Genomic DNA, 20,358 nt, shown 5'->3' with positions numbered 1-20,358 from the left:
CATCAACCAATGTAAGCTCTCTTTTAGGTCTCAAATCAGCCCCAGCATGGATGTGTAATACATTTAGTACGTTAGTATACTAAAAAATAATAAGAATTAATATTATTATGATTAACCTTATTTTTAAAATCCACCCCCTGTAGATCATCCAATAAAGCCATGGACTTATTTTTACCTATCCTAACTACCTTGTAAGGGCCATCCCATCTAGGTTCCAGCTTTCCTGGATATAGCTCCCTACGCGCATCATAGTATAGAACTAACTATCCTTTCTTAAAGGTATATTTCTTCACTTTTAGATCATGCAGCCGCTTCATCCAATGCTTAGCCACTTCCAAGTGCAAAAAACTCTACAATTTGAGCTCATCCAAGTGGGCTATGGTCGTAAAATGCTCGAATAGGGCATCTTTATCACCCAAAGAATGATTAATTGCGAATCTTATGGTCAGCAACTCAATTTATAAGGACAAGGCATACTCCTTCCCATAAACTAATTTGAATGGAGTGTGGCCAATGGCTTGTTTAAATGTTGTGTTGTACGCCTAGACCGCCACATACAATTTTTTATCCCAGTCCCGTTTCTTTTCAGAGACTATCTTGGACAGGATACCCACAAGCTGCTTATTGGTACTTTCAACTTGCCCATTCACTTATGGATTATAGGGGGTCGTCTTGTTATGCTTAATTCTCCATGCTTCAGTCAGGCTTTTAATCACCTTATTCAAAAAATGGGTTCAACGGTCCGATACTATTTCCTTTGGTGGACCGAAACGGCAAATGGTCTGCTCAAGTAGGAAACTGGCAGTGCCTCATCGCTCCTTCTTCTGACCACTTTGTAAAGCAATCAGTGGCTACTGTAATGTATCTCTTTTGAGTAGTAGACGACGAAGTAATAGGACCCACAAAATCGATGCCCCACTTCTCAAATGAAAGCGTAGCCATAATCATAGTAAGTGGGCACTTCCTATTCTCTCTAGTGTCATGTCTTTGACATGTATTGCATCTCTTAACATACTCAAATGAATCATGGAAGATGGGCAGCCAACAATATCGAGCTCTTAATGCCTTTTGTGCCCTCAACCGCATGCCCAGCAAAGTGCCCCCCACAAGCAAAGCCATGGCACTCCTCCAGGATAAATGGAACCTTGTCATGCATCACACATCGGCGATAGATATTATCAATACCCTGCTGATATATTTTTCCTGCGATCAAGGAAAATTTCAATGCATGTTGTGTTATTTTTCTCTTCTCGGCTTTGAATAGAGTAGCTTTAGTCTCTCCCGTAGATAAATAGTGCTTTATAGCAGCATACCAGGAGGAAATAGATGTCCTATCAATCTTAGCTGGTAGCGGGGAAATACTAAGACTTCCACTTGCATACAAAGGGCTGCTTATGACACTTAGGTTATTAGAACCACTACCGCTTATGCGTAACGAATTGCTTCTTTGAGGAGAATAACACCTTAGAATCTCCAACCGCCATCTAGCCCTCTCAGTAGGTTCCACTTTTTGTATTTCAGCTTGACGTTTCTTGTTAGAGGACATAAACCGACTATTTGATCCCTAGAAACCCTAGATTTGGAACCATCACTTATTGGCAGCTCTCGGAAGATGCACAAATGATGGGATCTATAATGGGCCAGCACTGGCTATGGCACTAGCTAGACCTCATGCACACAACAAACAACCCCACAACATATGGCCTCGCAGGCCAGGAGCGTCTCAGCCTCACTCTACACTAATCGATTCTGTGCTTGTATCGAGTCATGGTCCAATGTCCACCATCTCTTCTCCTTGCAAGGAGACCCTATAACATATAGGAATAGTGCCTTGTAACAGGAACATGAGGAAGCTCCTCCCAGCTGATTGCTAGGGCTCCACTGCGACTCTCCTACACCTCGCAGATTGGCCCCAAGATGAATCGCTTCAACATAAAATACACACGATACAAGCTCCACTCTTAATTAAAATACACCAAACCCTATATCATGCTATGCATCAGTGAAATCTGCAATAATCATCACTCAAATTGCGTCATTGAAGCACCCCACCCCCACTTTTAGGTATTGCTTCCGTTGCATAGGTGTAGGGTTCATTTTGACATGTTTTAATGTATAAGAAGCGATAAATCATGAACTTTGACAAAAAGATAGGACAAGCTAAGGCTAAACCTCATGCTCCACCACTACCATACATTCACAAAGACTCATTATAATTTTCCTTATTTTTGTGAAGCGTATTTCTATTTTTTCTCTAATTTTCCCTATTTTTCTAAATTTATTTGTGAAACGGCAAATGGTCTGCTCAAGTAGGAAACTGGCAGTGCCTCATCGCTCATGCTTCTGACCACTTTGTAAAGTAATCAGTGGCTACTATAATGTATCTCTTTTGAGTAGTAGATGACCAAGTAATAGGATCCACAAAATCGATGCCCCACTTCTCAAATGGAAGGGTAGCAATAATCATAGTAAGTGGGCGCTTCCTATTCTCTCTAGTGTCATGTCTTTGATATGTATCGCATCTCTTAACATACTCAAATGAATCATGGAAGATGGGCAGCCACCAATATCGAGCTCTTAATGCCTTTTGTGCCCTCAACCGCATGCGCACCAAAGTGCCCCCCACAAGCAAAGCCATGGCACTCCTCCAGGATAAATGGAACCTTGTCATGCATCACACATCGGCGATAGATATCATCAATACCCTGCCGATATAGTGTTCCTGCGATCAAGGAAAATTTCAATGCCTGTTGTTTTATTTTCCTCTTCTCGGCTTTGGATAGAGTAGCTCTAGTCTCTCCCGTAGATAAATAGTGCTTTATAGCAGCATACCAGGAGGGAATAGACATCGTATCAATATTAACTGGTAGTGGGGAAGTACTAAGGCTTCCACTTGCATACAAAGGGCTGCTTATGACACTTAGGTTATTGGAACCACTACCGCTTATGCGTAACGAACTGCTTCTTTGAGGAGAATAACGCCTTAGAATCTCCAACCGCCATCTAGCCCTCTCAGTACGTTCCACTTTTTGTATTTCGGCTTGACGGTTCTTGTTAGAGGACATAAACCGAATATTTGGTCCCTAGAAACCCTAGATTTGGAACCATCACTTATTGGCAGCTCTCGAAACATGCACCAATGATGGGATCTAAAATGAGCCAACACTGGCTATGGCACTAGCTAGACCTCATGCACACAACAGACAACCCCACAACATATGGCCTCGCGGGCCAGGAGCGTCTCAGCCTCACTCTACACTAATCAATTCTGTGTTTGTATCCTGTCATAGTCCAATGTCCACCATCTCTTCTCCTTGGAAGGAGACCCTATAACATATAGGCATAGTGCCTTGTAACAGGAACATAAGGAAGCTCCTCCCAGCTGATTGCCAGGGCTCCACTGCGACTCTTCTACACCTCGAGGATTGGCCCCAAGATGCATCGCTTCAACATAAAATACACACGATACAAGCTCCACTCTTTCATCTTGAACATATTCCAAGAGATACCATGTGTCCTTACCAAATAATTTCCAAAAACTGTTTGACTGGCCTATGGATTGGGTTGTCTCACACTCTCAAGCATAGGTTATCATAATGGAAAACATGTGCTATGCATCCAGTTCTTCATATTCTGATACCATGGTCGATATGCACATGCAAAAGTGGATGATCCTAATGTGCGCAAACATAATTTTCAATCAGAAACATGTAGTGCACAACCAAGCTTTCCAATGCTCATTCACTAACTTGTTGCGGTGATGTAAGGGTAGCACCAAGACAAAGCTCATGCTACTATCCTCTTAATTAAAATACACCAAACCCTATATCATGGTATGCATAAGTGAAATCAGCAATAATCATCACTCAAATTGTATCATTCAAGCACCCCACCCCCACGTTTAGGTATTGCTTCCATTGCATAGGTGTAGGGTTCATTTTGACATGTTTTAATGTATAAAAAGTGATAAATCATGAACTTTGACAAAAAGATAGGACAAGCTAAGGCTAAACCTCATGCTCCGCCACTACCATACATTCACAAAGACTCATTATATTTTTTCTTATTTTTGTGAAGCGTATTTCTATTTTTTCTCTAATTTTCCCTATTTTTCTCTATTTTTCTACATTTATTTGTGAAATGGCAAATGGTCTGCTCAAGTAGGAAACTGGCAGTGCCTCATCGCTCATGCTTCTGACCACTTTGTAAAGTAATCAGTGGCTACTGTAATGTATCTCTTTTGAGTAGTAGACGACGAAGTAATAGGACCCACAAAATCGATGCCCCACTTCTCAAATGGAAGGGTAGCAATAATCATAGTGAGTGGGCGCTTCCTATTCTCTCTAGTGTCATGTCTTTGACATGTATCGCATCTCTTAACATACTCAAATGAATCATGGAAGATGGGCAGCCACCAATATCGAGCTCTTAATGCCTTTTGTGCCCTCAACCGCATGCCCAGCAAAGTGCCCCCCACAAGCAAAGCCATGGCACTCCTCCAGGATAAATGGAACCTTGTCATGCATCACACATCGGCAATAGATATCATCAATACCCTGCCAATATAGTGTTCCTGTGATCAAGGAAAATTTCAATGCCTGTTGTTTTATTTTCCTCTTCTCGGCTTTGGATAGAGTAGCTCTAGTCTCTCCCGTAGATAAATAGTGCTTTATAGCAGCATACCAGGAGGGAATAGATGTCTATCAATCTTAGTTGGTAGCGGGGAAGTACTAAGGCTTCCACTTGCATACAAAGGGCTGCTTATGAAACTTAGGTTATTAGAACCACTACCGCTTATGCGTAACAAATTGCTTCTTTGAGGAGAATAACGCCTTAGAATCTCCAACCGCCATCTAGCCCTCTCAGTACGTTCCACTTTTTGTATTTCGCCTTGATGGTTCTTGTTAGAGGACATAAACCTACTATTTGATCCCTCGAAACCCTAGATTTGGAACCATCACTTATTGGCAGCTCTGGGAAGATGCACCAATGATGGGATCTAAAATGGGCCAGCACTGGCTATGGCACTAGGTAGACCTCATGCACACAACAGACAACCCCACAACATATGGCCTCGCAGGCCAGGAGCGTCTCAGCCTCACTCTACACTAATCGATTTTGTATTTGTATCGAGTCATAGTCCAATGTCCACCATCTCTTCTCCTTGGAAGGAGACCCTATAACATATAGGCATAGTGCCTTGTAACAGGAACATAAGGAAGCTCCTCCCAGCTGATTGCCAGGGCTCCATTGCGACTCTCCTACACCTCGGGGATTGGCCCCAAGATGCATCGCTTCAACATAAAATACACACGATACAAGCTCCACTCTTTCATCTTGAACATATTCCAAGAGATACCATGTGTCCTTACCAAATAATTTCCAAAAACCCTTTGACTGGCCTATGGATTGGGTTGTCTCACACTCTCAAGCGTAGGTTATCATAATGGAAAACAGGTGCTATGCATCCAGTTCTTCATATTCTGATACCATGGTCGATATGCACATGCAAAAGTGGATGATCCTAATGTGTGCAAACATAATTTTCAATCAGAAACGTGTAGTGCACAACCAAGCTTTCCAATGCTCATTCACTAACTTGTTGTGGCGATGTAAGGATAGCACCAAGACAATGCTCATGCTACTATCCTCTTAATTAAAATACACCAAACCCTATATCATGCTATGCATAAGTGAAATCAGCAATAATCATCACTCAAATTGCATCGTTCAAGCACCCCACCCCCATGTTTAGGTATTGCTTCCGTTGCATAGGTGTAGGGGTTCATTTTGTCATATTGTAATGTATAAAAAGTGATAAAACATGAACTTTGACAAAAAGATAGGACAACCTAAGGCTAAACCTCATGCTCCGCCACTACCATACATTCACAAAGACTCATTATATTTTTCCTTATTTTTGTGAAGCGTATTTTTATTTTTTTTCTATTTTTTTAATATTTTTCTCTATTTTTCTACATTTATTTGTAAAACGGCAAATGGTCTACTGAAGTAGGAAACTGGCAGTGCCTCATCGCTCATGCTTCTCACCACTTTGTAAAGTAACCAGTGGCTACTGTAATGTATCTCTTTTGAGTAGTAGACGACGAAGTAATAGGACCCACAAAATCGATGCCCCACTTCTCAAATGGAAGGGTAGCCATAATCATAGTAAGTGGGCGCTTCCTATTATCTCTACTGTCATGTCTTTGACATGTATTGCATCTCTTAACATACGCAAACGAATCATGGAAGATGGGCAGCCACCAATATTGAGCTCTTAATGCCTTTTGTGCCCTCAATCGCATGCCCAACAAAGTGCCCCCCACAAGCAAAGCCATGGCACTCCTCCAGGATAAATGGAACCTTGTCATGCATCACACATCGGCGATAGATATCATCAATACCCTGCCGATATAGTGTTCCTGTGATCAAGGAAAATTTCAATGCCTGTTGTTTTATTTTTGTCTTCTCGGCTTTGGATAGAGTAGCTCTAGTGTCTCGCGTAGATAAATAGTGCTTTATAGCAGCATACCAGGAGGGAATAGACGTCATATCAATCTTAACTGGTAGCAGGGAAGTACTAAGACTTCCACTTGCATACAAAGGGCTGCTTATGATACTTAGGTTATTAGAACCACTACCGCTTATGCGTAACGAACTACTTCTTTGAGGAGAATAACGCCTTGGAATCTCCAACCGCCATCTAGCCCTCTCAGTACGTTCCACTTTTTGTATTTTGGCTTGACGGTTCTTGTTAGAGAACATAAACCGACTATTTGGTCCCTAGAAACCCTAGATTTGGAACCATCACTTATTGGCAGCTCTCGAAAGATGCAGCAATGATGGGATCTAGAATGGGCCACCACTGGCTATTGCACTAGCTAGACCTCATGCACACAACAGACAACCCCACAACATATGGCCTCGCGAGCCAGGAGCGTCTCAGCCTCAATCTACACTAATCGATTGTGTGTTTGTATCGAGTCATAGTCCAATGTCCACCATCTCTTCTCCTTGGAAGGAGACTCTATAACATATAGGCATAGTGCCTTGTAACAGGAACATAAGGAAGCTCCTCCCAACTGATTGCCAGGGCTCCACTGCGACTCTCCTACACCTTGGGTATTGGCCCCAAGATGCATTGCTTCAACATAAAATACACACGATACAAGCTCCACTCTTTCATCTTGAACATATTCCAAGAGATACTATGTGTCCTTACCAAATAATTTCCAAAAATCGTTTGACTGGCCTATGGATTGGGTTGTCTCACACTCTCAAGCGTAGGTTATCATAATGGAAAACAGGTGCTATGCATCCAGTTCTTCATATTCTGATACCATGGTCGATATGCACATGCAAAAGTGGATGATCCTAATGTGCGCAAACATAATTTTCAATCAGAAACGTGTAGTGCACAACCAAGCTTTCCAATGCTCATTCACTAACTTGTTGCAGCGATGTAAGGGTAGCACCAAGATAAAGCTCATGCTACTATCCTCTTAATTAAAATACACCAAACCCTATATCATGCTATGCATCAGTGAAATCAGCAATAATCATCACTCAAATTGCATCATTCAAGCACCCCACCCCCACGTTTAGGTATTGCTTCAGTTGCATAGGTGTAACGCTCATTTTGACATGTTTTAATGTATAAAAAGCGATAAATCATGAACTTTGACAAAAAGATAGGACAAGCTAAGGCTAAACCTTATGCTCCGCCACTACCATACATTCACAAAGACTCATTATATTTTTCCTTATTTTTGTGAAGCGTATTTCTATTTTTTCTCTAATTTTCCCTATTTTCTTCTATTTTTCTACATTTATTTGTGAAACGGCAAATGGTCTGCTCAAGTAGGAAACTGGCAGTGCCTCATCGCTCATGCTTCTGACCACTTTGTAAAGTAATCAGTGGCTACTGTAATGTATCTCTTTTGAGTAGTAGACGACGAAGTAATAGGACCCACAAAATCGATGCCCCACTTCTCAAATGGAAGGGTAGCCATAATCATAGTAAGTGGGCGCTTCCTATTCTCTCTAGTGTCATGTCTTTGACATGTATTGCATCTCTTAACATACTCAAATGAATCATGGAAGATGGGCAGCCAACAATATCGAGCTCTTAATACATTTTGTGCCCTCAACCGCATGCCCAGCAAAGTGCCCTCCACAAGCAAAGCCATGGCACTCCTCCAGGATAAATGGAACCTTGTCATGCATCACACATCGGCGATAGATATTATCAATACCCTGCCGATATAGTGTTCCTGCGATCAAGGAAAATTTCAATGCCTGTTGTTTTATTTTTCTCTTCTCGACTTTGGATAGAGTAGCTCTAGTCTCTCCCATAGATAAATAGTGCTTTATAGCAACATACCAGGAGGGAATAGACGTCGTATCAATCTTAGCTGGTAGCGGGGAAATACTAAGACTTCCACTTGCATACAAAGGGTTGCTTATGACACTTAGGTTATTAGAACCACTACCGCGTATGCGTAACGAATTGCTTCTTTGAGGAGAATAACACCTTAGAATCTCCAACCGCCATCTAGCCCTCTCAATACGTTCCACTTTTTGTATTTTGGCTTGACGGTTCTTGTTAGAGGACATAAACCGACTATTTGATCCCTAGAAACCCTAGATTTGGAACCATCACTTATTGGCAGCTCTCGGAAGATGCACCAATGATGGGATCTAAAATGGGCCAGCACTGGCTATGGCACTAGCTAGACCTCATGCACACAACAGACAACCCAACAACATATGGCCTCGCAGGCAAGGAGCGTCTCGGCCTCACTCTACACTAATCGATTTTGTGCTTGTATCGAGTCATAGTCCAATGTCCACCATCTCTTCTCCTTGGAAGGAGACCCTATAACATATAGGCATAGTGCCTTGTAACAGGAACATGAGGAAGCTCCTCCCAGCTGATTGCCAGGGCTCCACTGCGACTCTCCTACACCTCGCGGATTGGCCCCAAGATGCATCGCTTCAACATAAAATACACACGATACAAGCTCCACTCTTTCATCTTGAACATATTCCAAGAGATACCATGTGTCCTTACCAAATAATTTCCAAAAACCGCTTGACTGGTCTATGGATTGGGTTGTCTCACACTCTCAAGCGTAGGTTATCATAATGGAAAACAGGTGCTATGCATCCAGTTCTTCATATTCTAATACCATGGTCGATATGCACATGCAAAAGTGGATGATCCTAATGTGCGCAAACATAATTTTCAATCAGAAACGTGTAGTGCACAACCAAGCTTTCCAATGCTCATTCACCAACTTGTTGCGGCGATGTTGTAAGCATAGCACCAAGACAATGCTCATGCTACTATCCTCTTAATTAAAATACACCAAACCCTATATCATGCTATGCATCAGTGAAATCGGCAATAATCATTCCTCAAATTGCATCATTCAAGCATCCCACCCCCACGTTTAGGTATTGCTTCCGTTGCATAGGTATAGGGGTTCATTTTGTCATGTTTTAATGTATAAAAAATGATAAATCATGAACTTTGACAAAAAGATAGGACAAGCTAAGGCTAAACCTCATGCTCCGCCACTACCATACATTCACAAAGACTCATTATATTTTTCCTTATTTTTGTGAAGCGTATTTCTATTTCTTCTCTATTTTTCCCTATTTTTCTCTGTTTTTCTACATTTATTTGGGAAACGGCAAATGGTCTGCTCAAGTAGGAAACTGGCAGTGCCTCATCGCTCATGCTTCTGACCACTTTGTAAAGTAATCAGTGTGGCTACTGTAATGTATCTCTTTTGAGTAGCAGACGACGAAGTAATAGGACCCACAAAATCGATGCCCCACTTCTCAAATGGAAGGGTAGCCATAATCATAGTAAGTGGACGCTTCCTATTCTCTCTAGTGTCATGTCTTTGACATGTATTGCATCTCTTAACATACTCAAATGAATCATGGAAGATGGGCAGCCAACAATATCGAGCTCTTAATGCCTTTTGTGACCTCAACCGCATGCCCAGCAAAGTGCCCCCCAAAATCAAAGCCATGGCACTCCTCCAGGATAAATGGAACCTTGTCATGCATCACACATCGGCGATAGATATTATCAATACCCTGCCGATATAGTGTTCCTGCGATCAAGGAAAATTTCAATGCCTGTTGTTTTATTTTCCTCTTCTCGGCTTTGGATAGAGTAGCTCTAGTCTCTCCCGTAGATAAATAGTCCTTTATAGCAGCATACTAGGAGGGAATAGACGTCGTATCAATCTTAGCTGGTAGCAGGGAAGTACTAAGACTTCCACTTGCATACAAAGGGCTGCTTATGACACTTAGGTTATTAGAACCACTACCGCTTATGCGTAACGAATTGCTTCTTTGAGGAGAATAACGCCTTAGAATCTCCAACCACCATCTAGCCCTCTCAGTACGTTCCACTTTTTGTATTTCGGCTTGACGGTTCTTGTTAGAGGACATAAACCGACTATTTGGTCCCTAGAAACCCTAGATTTGGAACCATCACTTATTGGCAGCTCTCGGAAGATGCACCAATGATGGGATCTAAAATGGGCCAGCACTGGCTATGGCACTAGCTAGACCTCATGCACACAACAAACAACCCCACAACATATGGCCTCGCGGGCCAGGAGCGTCTCAGCCTCACTCTACACTAATCGATTCTGTGTTTGTATCGAGTCATAGTCCAATGTCCACCATCTCTTCTCCTTGGAAGGAGACCCTATAATATATAGGCATAGTGCCTTGTAACAGGAACATAAGGAAGCTCCTCCCAGCTGATTGCCAAGCCTCCACTGCGACTCTTCTACACCTCGGGGATTGGCCCCAAGATGCATTGCCTCAACATAAAATACACACGATACAAGCTCCACTCTTTCATCTTGAACATATTCCAAGAGATACCATGTGTCCTTACCAAATAATTTCCAAAAACCCTTTGACTGGCCTATGGATTGGGTTGTCTCACACTCTCAAGCGTAGGTTATCATAATGGAAAACAGGTGCTATGTATCCAGTTCTTCATATTCTGATACCATGGTCGATATGCACATGCAAAAGTGGATGATCCTAATGTGCGCAAACATAATTTTCAATCAGAAATGTATAGTGCACAACCAAGCTTTCCAATTCTCATTCACTAACTTGTTGCGGCGATGTAAGGAGAGCACCAAGACAATGCTCATGCTACTATCCTCTTAATTAAAATACACCAAAAGCCTATATCATGCTATGCATAAGTGAAATCAGCAATAATCATCACTCAAATTGCATCGTTCAAGCACCCCACCCCCACGTTTAGGTATTGCTTGCGTTGCATAGGTGTAGGGGTTCATTTTGTCATGTTTTAATGTATAAAAAGCGATAAATCATGAACTTTGACAAAAAGATACAACAAGCTAAGGCTAAACCTCATGCTCCGCCACTACCATACATTCACAAAGACTCATTATATTTTTCCTTATTTTTGTGAAGCGTATTTCTATTTTTTCTCTATTTTTCATTATTTTTCTCTATTTTTCTACATTTATTTGTCAAACGGCAAATGGTTTGCTCAAGTAGGAAACTGGCAGTGCCTCATCGCTCATGCTTCTAACCACTTTGTGAAGTAATCAGTGTGGCTACTGTAATGTATCTCTTTTGAGTAGTAGACGACGAAGTAATAGGACCCACAAAATCGATGCCCCACTTCTCAAATGGAAGGGTAGCCATAATCATAGTAAGTGGGCACTTCCTATTCTCTCTAGTGTCATGTCTTTGACATGTATCGCATCTCTTAACATACTCAAATGAATCATGGAAGATGGGCAGCCACCAATATCGAGCTCTTAATGCCTTTTGTGCCCTCAACCGCATGCCCAGCAAAGTGCCCCCCACAAGCAAAGCCGTGGCACTCCTCCAGGATAAATGGAACCTTGTCATGCATCACACATCGGCGATAGATATCATCAATACCCTGCCGATATAGTGTTTCTGCGATCAAGGAAAATTTCAATGCCTGTTGTTTTATTTTCCTCTTCTCGGCTTTGGATAGAGTAGCTCTAGTCTCTCCCGTAGATAAATAGTGCTTTATAGCAGCATACCAGGAGGGAATAGATGTCGTATCAATCTTAACTGGTAGCGGGGAAGTACTAAGACTTCCACTTGCATACAAAGGGCTGCTTATGACACTTAGGTTATTACAACCACTACCGCTTATGCGTAACGAACTGCTTCTTTAAGGAGAATAACGTCTTAGAATCTCCAACCGCCATCTAGCCCTCTCAGTACGTTCCACTTTTTGTATTTCGGCTTGACGGTTCTTGTTAGAGGACATAAACCGACTATTTGGTCCCTCGAAACCCTAGATTTGGAACCATCACTTATTGGCAGCTCTCGGAAGATGCACCAATGATGGGATCTAAAATGGGCCAGCACTGGCTGTGGCACTAGCTAGACCTCATGCACAGAACAGACAACCCCACAACATATGGCCTCGCGGGCCAGGAGCGTCTCAGCCTCACTCTACACTAATCGATTCTGTGTTTGGATCGATTCATAGTCCAATGTTCACCATCTCTTCTCCTTGGAAGGAGACCCTATAACATATAGGCATAGTGCCTTGTAACATGAACATAAGGAAGCTCCTCCCAGCTGATTGCCAGGGCTCCACTGCGACTCTCCTACACCTCAGGAATTGGCCCCAAGATGCATCGCTTCAACATAAAATACACACGATACAAGCTCCACTCTTTCATCTTGAACATATTCCAAGAGATACCATGTGTCCTTACCAAATAATTTCCAAAAACCGCTTGACTGGCCTATGGATTGGGTTGTCTCACACTCTCAAGCGTAGGTTATCATAATGGAAAACAGGTGCTATGCATCCAGTTCTTCATATTCTGATACCATGGTCGATATGCACATGCAAAAGTGGATGATCCTAATGTGCACAAACATAATTTTCAATCAGAAACGTGTAGTGCACAACCAAGCTTTCCAATCCTCATTCACTAACTTGTTGCGGCAATGTAAGGATAGCACCAAGACAATGCTCATGCTACTATCCTCTTAATTAAAATACACCAAAAGCCTATATCATGCTATGCATCAGTGAAATCGGCAATAATCATCACCCAAATTGCATCATTGAAGCACCCCACCCCCACGTTTAGGTATTTCTTCCGTTGCATAGGTGTAGGGGTTCATTTTGTCATGTTTTAATGTATAAAAAGAGATAAATCATGAACTTTGACAAAAAGATAGGACAAGATAAAGCTAAACCTCATGCTCCGCCACTACCGTACATTCACAAAGACTCATTATATTATTCCATATTTTTGTTAAGGGTATTTCTATTTCTTCTCTATTTTTCCCTATTTTTCTCTATTTTTCTACATTTATTTGTGAAACGAAAAATGGTCTGCTCAAGTAGGAAACTGGCAGTGCCTCATCGCTCATGCTTCTGACCACTTTGTAAAGTAATCAGTGTGGCTACTGTAATGTATCTCTTTTGAGTAGCAGACGACGAAGTAATAGGACCCACAAAATCGATGCCCCACTTCTCAAATGGAAGGGTAGCCATAATCAGAGTAAGTGGGCGCTTCCTATTCTCTCTAGTGTCATGTCTTTGACATGTATTGCATCTCTTAACATACTCAAATGAATCATGGAAGATGGGCAGCCACCAATATCGAGCTCTTAATGCCTTTTGTGCCCTCAACTGCATGCCCAGCAAAGTGCCCCCCACAAGCAAAGCCATGGCACTCGTCCAGGATAAATGAAACCTTGTCGTGCATCACACATCGGCGATAGATATCATCAATACCCTGCCGATATAGTGTTCCTGCGATCAAGGAAAATTTCAATACCTATTGTTTTATTTTCCTCTTCTTGGCTTTGGATAGAGTAGCTCTAGTCTCTCTCGTAGATAAATAGTGCTTTATAGCAGCATACCAGGAGGGAATAGACGTCGTATCAATCTTAGCTGGTAGCGGGGAAGTACTAAGACTTCCACTTGCATACAAAGGGCTGCTTATGACACTTAGGTTATTAGAAAAACTACCGCTTATGCGTAACGAATTGCTTCTTTGAGGAGAATAACGCCTTAGAATCTCCAACCGCCATATAGCCCTCTCAGTACGTTCCACTTTTTGTATTTCGGCTTGACGGTTCTTGTTAGAGGACATAAACCGACTATTTGGTCCCTGGAAACCCTAGATTTGGAACCATCACTTATTGGCAACTCTCGAAAGATGCACCAATGATGGGATCTAAAATGGGCCAACACTGGCTATGGCACTAGCTAGACCTCATGCACACAACAGACAACCCCACAACATATGGCCTCCCAGGCCAGGAGCGTCTCAGCCTCACTCTACACTAATCAATTCTGTGTTTGTATCGAGTCATAGTCCAACGTCCACCATCTCTTCTCCTTGGAAGGAGACCCTATAACATATATGCATAGTGCCTTGTAACAGGAACATAAGGAAGCTCCTCCCAGCTGATTGCCAAGGCTCCATTGCGACTCTCCTACACCTCCGGGATTGGCCCCAAGATGCATCGCTTCAACATAAAATACACACGATACAAGCTCCACTCTTTCATCTTGAACATATTCCAAGAGATACCATATGTCCTTACCAAATAATTTCCAAAAACCGTTTGACTGGCCTATGGATTGGGTTGTCTCACACTCTCAAGCATAGGTTATCATAATGGAAAACAGGTGCTATGCATCCAGTTCTTCATATTCTGATACCATGGTCGATATGCACATGCAAAAGTGGATGATCCTAATGTGCGCAAACATAATTTTCAATCAGAAACGTGTAGTGCACAACCAAGCTTTCCAATGCTCATTCACTAACTTGTTGCGGCGATGTAAGGATAGCACCAAGACAATGCTCATGCTACTATCCTCTTAATTAAAATACACCAAACCCTATATCATGCTATGCATAAGTGAAACCAACAATAATCATCACTCAGATTGCATCATTCAAGCACCCCACCCCCACGTTTAGGTATTGCTTCCGTTGCATAGGTGTAGGGGTTCATTTTGTCATGTTTTAATGTATAAAAAGCGATAAATCATGAAATTTGACAAAAAGATAGGACAAGCTAAGGCTAAACCTCATGCTCCGCCACTACCATATATTCACAAAGACTCATTATATTTTTTCTTATTTTTGTGAAGCGTATTTCTATTTTTTCTCTATTTTTCCCTATTTTTCTCTATTTTTCTACATTTATTTGGGAAACGGCAAATGGTCTGCTCAAGTAGGAAACTGGCAGTGCCTCATCGCTCATGCTTCTAACCACTTTGTAAAGTAATCAGTGGCTACTGTAATGTATCTCTTTTGAGTAGTAGACGACGAAGTAATAGGACCCACAAAATCGATGCCCCACTTCTCAAATGGAAGGGTAGCCATAATCAGAGTAAGTGGGCGCTTCCTATTCTGTCTAGTGTCATGTCTTTGACATGTATCGCATCTTTTAAGATACTCAAATATATCATGGAAGATGGGCACCCACCAATATCGAGCTCTTAATGCCTTTTGTGCCCTCAACCGCATGCCTAGCAAAGTGCCCCCCACAAGCAAAGCCATGGCACTCCTCCAGGATAAATGGAACCTTGTCATGTATCACACATCGGCGATAGATATCATCAATACCCTGCCGATATAGTGTTCCTGCGATCAAGGAAAATTTCAATGCCTGTTGTTTTATTTTTCTATTCTCGGCTTTGGATAGAGTAGCTCTAGTCTCTCCTGTAGATAAATAGTGCTTTATAGCAGCATACCAGGAGGGAATAGACGTCGTATCAATCTTAACTGGTAGCGGGGAAGTACTAAGGCTTCCACTTGCATACAAAGGGCTGCTTATGACACAGGTTATTACAACCACTACCGCTTATGCGTAACGAACTGCTTCTTTGAGGAGAATAACGCCTTAGAATCTCCAACCGCCATCTAGCCCTCTCAGTACGTTCCACTTTTTGTATTTCGGCTTGACAGTTCTTGTTAGAGGACATAAACCGACTATTTGGTCCCTAGAAACCCTAGATTTGGAACCATCACTTATTGGCAGCTCTCGGAAGATGCACCAATGATGGGATCTAAAATAGGACAGCACTGGCTATGGCACTAGCTAGACCTCATGCACACAACAGATAACCCCACAACATATGCCCTCGCGGGCCAGGAGCGTCTCAGCCTCACTCTACACTTATCGATTCTATGTTTGTATCGAGTTATAGTCCAATGTCCACCATCTATTCTCCTTAGAAGGAGACCCTATAACATATAGGCATAGTGCCTTGTAACAGGAACATAAGGAAGCTCCTCCCAGCTGATTGCCAGGGCTCCACTGCGACTCTCCTACACCTCGGGGATTGGCCGCAAGATGCATCGCTTCAACATAAAATACACATGATACAAGCTCCACTCTTTCATCTTAAACATATTCCAAGAGATACCATGTGTCCTTACCAAATAATTTCCAAAAACCGTTAGACTGGCCTATGGATTGGGTGGTCTCACACTCTCAAGTGTAGGTTATCATAATGGAAAACAGGTGCTATGCATCCAGTTCTTCATATTCTGATACCATGGTCGATATGCACATGCAAAAGTGGATGATCCTAATGTGCGCAAACATAATTTTCAATCAGAAACGTGTAGTGCACAACCAAGCTTTCCAATGCTCATTCACTAACTTGTTGCGGCGATGTAAGGATAGCACCAAGACAATGCTCATGCTACTATCCTCTTAATTAAAATACACCAAACCCTATATCATGCTATGCATCAGTGAAATCAACAATAATCATCACTCAAATTGTATCATTCAAGCACCCCACCCCCATGTTTAGGTATTGCTTTCGTTGCATAGGTGTAGGGGTTCATTTTGTCATGTTTTAATATATAAAAAGCGATAAATCATGAACTTTGACAAAAAGATAGGACAAGCTAAGGCTAAACCTCATGCTCCGCCACTACCATACATTCACAAAGACTCATTATATTTTTCCTTATTTTTGTGAAGCGTATTTCTAATTTTTCTCTATTTTTCTCTATTTTTCTACATTTATTTGTCTATAATCACTATTATTTTTTGATTTTTCTTATGCCAATAATTTTAGTATAGTAAAATTATATTCTATTTTCCATTTTTCCCGATAGGAATACATTTCATCCACTCGAAACAACAAAACCATCATTTTATCCTTAAAATTGCATTTCGGGTTTGCAAGATTTAAATAGCGCATGTAAATCATTATAAAATCAGAATTTTTTTATATACCACAATTAAACATAATGCAATCAGCACTCAAACCAATTTTCATCTCATAAGAACATCATTTTTATCATAAAATATCAAAAAAGCTTCATTTTCTTCATAAAAAATAGTCATACCGTGTTTTTATGAAACCCGAGTCGCATTAAATGACTGCGTGACCAGTAGATGGAGCCTCCATTACTATCAATTCCATGCTGCACATCAATCTTCGGCATCTCCATTAATCTCCATCATCATTTGCTTCAATCTCCTTCTAGATTCCTCCTTCAAGATAGTATGGATGAACAACCCATAGAGGGAAGAGAAAAAGACTAGATCTGGTTCTTCTCACCCACACAGCCATTGCTCACATGAGAGATGACAATGGAGAGTGTAGGAATGATGTAGATCAAGGCTGCCATCAGAAGTAGGGGCCGTTCTTCAGCACCATAGCCCCCCTCTCCCTCAACATCACGTCGTGCAAGAGAGCGCCGTTTTTTCCTTCATGCGGCTGTTGAAAATGGTCCCCCCCCCCACAAAATCGATTTTTGGGGGATGGCCCCAAAGGTCGCCCCCTTTCACTTCTCCTTTTGGGCCCCTTCTCACCAAGTTTGGCCATTTGTTCTTTGGCCATCCGACATCCAGTTCACATTTCGAAAAATCCTGTGCGCCCGCCTCGAAGTCCTCCCCTACCTAGCATCTCTCGGGATCCAATCTGACAACTTGAGAAATTATGAAAATTTCCCAACCTTCGTTTGGTGGGTCTTTGAAGCACTTTTAGAGCCTGTCGACTGCTCTTTGCTTAAAATCGTACTAACTGCAACTGTCGCCTTCAATGAAGTCTATTTTTCCCTTGAAATTCAAATTTTTTGGCTATTTTTAAGCACTTCTCGGAGTCAAAAATTAGCTCTCAGCATGATCATCTCCCACTCATACACATAACCTTAAATTTTATAATAGGTGTAAAACCAACTGTGATGTGGGGTCACGTAAAAGAAATCCCCCAAATTAAGTAACCAATATTGAGAGAATAAGGACTGACCCCATCAGTCAACTATGTGGCACCAAGTGAAGAAGCAACTAGTATGTAGTTATTTGAACTATACTCTAATGCATTAATCTCTTTAAATCTTGATAGTGGATTTAGTGATGTGGTGATCATCGATGATTTAGCATTACCCTATAGTTTTCCTTTGCCTTTATCACACTTATCTTGGCGCATCTTATGGCACTATGGTCATATGTGTCCCTCTCCCTAAGTCACAGGACACATTTTGTACTGCCATTAGCATCAATACTCCTGAGGGTGATTTTATATGCTTAGATATAGAGGGAGCTTTACTTACTAAAGAGGTTAACAGAAAGAATATTGATGCAACTTGCACCTCTCATGCTCTCAAAGTTCAAGGTAGGAGTGATGTTAGAGGTAGTTAGGACCATTGTGGGTAGAGATACATAGAGCATAATAGGTCTATGCCTAGATCTCGTAGGTAGGCTCGCAATAAACATCACAATCCTAAATCTTCAGTCACATGTCATTATTACAAGCAGCAGAGACACAGACGGCCTCAACATGTTATCCCAAGTGTCAATGTCAAGATATTGTGGCTTTATACCTTTGTGCATTTCAATGGCTTAAGCTACTTCTTTTGGACCATGATTTACCAAATCTATGTCTTCTAGTAGTCAAATTTTTTGTCATCTAGCTTATCAATGTTAAAGATAGCACTATCACCAAAAGTATTATGGAATGCTGTAGTTTTAGTAAGACATTTGCAAAAAGTAAAAAGTGTATGCAAAAGGAGAAGTACAAAGCATTTTATTGCTAACCACAATGTGGAAGCATTGAAGTTCTCAAAACAAGTGTCTACCCTCAATAAAAGAGCTCAAAGATGAAGTACAATAGTGAGATACGTAAAATTGCAGTAAATGAGAACTTCATTGTAGGAAAATATCCGAGATAAAATTCTCCCATTATTGTGAAGACCCCTCTAAAGCCATCGTAAATCTATCTTTCACACCTAGTGATCTAGTTACCCTTAAGCTCTTCGTCTATTATTTGTTTATATCACCATCTCAGCTTCACAATGGAAGCGCATGAGTGAAAAAAACCATATTTATATCAATTCATTTGAAATTAAAGCAGTCTTTGTTATTCTCATATTTGGTGTGTTTTCTCTACTACTTGCTTAGATTATATCCATTGTGTTGTGTAGTTTCTACACCAAGTACCAAACATTATTAGAGAACCAAAGAGTGTTAGATCTATAAATGCATCCGAAACCAAGGGATGACCAATTACATGAGATAATTGTGCATAAGAAATCTCCAAACAACAATGAGATATTTTCTAACTCAATACTAGGAGATTGAGGATTATAAATTTCAAAGCTTATTTTGCATGAATGGCTGCTTTAGCTTCTTCTCTAGTTTCTATTATGCAACTAGGGTTGTGAAAGCTACTTAGGGGGTTCACTATATGAATATCCCTAAATGACATGCATTCAAGCTCTATTTATAACTCGGGCAAGTTACTCATGAATACATGTGTGCATCATGTGAGTTCAAAATAAGGTATTTTTAAAATACCATTTTTATACATTTTTTACATACATAATGGTGTAATATAAAGGAGTTATTTATAGATTGAATAGAAAAGGGTTATGTTTTATTCAAGAAAATTTCATAGATAAGGATATTTATAAATAGGCCTTGAATGCATATGATGTAGAGGATATACATATAGTAATTTTCGTGAGATTTATAAATACCTTATTCATGAATAGACCTTGAATAAAATACAACCCTTTTTATTGAATCTATAAATAACCCCTTCATATGATACCCTTTTGTATGTATAAAATGTATAAAAATGATATTTCAAAAATCACTTAATTTTAGCCCACATGATATACACATATATTTGTGAGTGACCCCCCCCCCCCCCCCCCCCCCAAGAGGAAAGCCACAACCTTCTATAGACTTTCTTTTCATTTTCCACTATTTCCTTGTTTCCAATAAAAGCTAGCTTCCCTATACAAAAAGGGCTACCCTCCACTACACCTTGAACTACAT

Source organism: Lygodium microphyllum, chromosome 5 (assembly GCF_053477565.2).
Source record: "Lygodium microphyllum isolate KBCC chromosome 5, Lygodium_microphyllum_v1.1.10, whole genome shotgun sequence".
In the NCBI taxonomy this organism is placed as follows: Eukaryota; Viridiplantae; Streptophyta; class Polypodiopsida; order Schizaeales; family Lygodiaceae; genus Lygodium; species Lygodium microphyllum.
The sequence above is the reverse complement of the archived record's forward strand: the minus strand, read 5'-3'. Positions refer to the sequence as shown.